General features: G+C 35.2%; 1 non-coding gene across 1 annotated transcript; it reads right to left on the reverse strand.

The window, feature by feature from the left end:
• Window positions 1-201: 201 nt before the first annotated feature.
• Window positions 202-307, reverse strand: LOC121206834 (small nucleolar RNA R71). Its single transcript, XR_005902006.1, has one exon. It is a non-coding gene; the product is annotated as a small nucleolar RNA R71 (small nucleolar RNA).

Here is a 307-nt window from a genome sequence, read left to right on the forward strand (position 1 = left end):
TGGAAAATTTCCTAGAATTTTGCGATGCATTTAAAATTAATGGCATTTCTGATGACGCCATTTGCCTTCGGTTGTTTCCCTTTTTGTTAAGGAATAAGGCTAAACAATATTTAAACTCGTTACCACAAGGGTCAATCACTACTTGGAAACAAATGACCGAAAAGTTTTTATTAAAATATTTTTTGCCGGGTAAAACAGCCAAATTACATAATGATATCTCTTCTTTTGTGCAGATGGATTTAAAAACACTCTACGATGCATGGGAGAGATACAAGGACCTTTTGCGAATATGCTCTCACCATGGGTT

This window comes from Gossypium hirsutum, chromosome A09 (assembly GCF_007990345.1).
Source record: "Gossypium hirsutum isolate 1008001.06 chromosome A09, Gossypium_hirsutum_v2.1, whole genome shotgun sequence".
Classification (NCBI taxonomy): domain Eukaryota; kingdom Viridiplantae; phylum Streptophyta; class Magnoliopsida; order Malvales; family Malvaceae; genus Gossypium; species Gossypium hirsutum.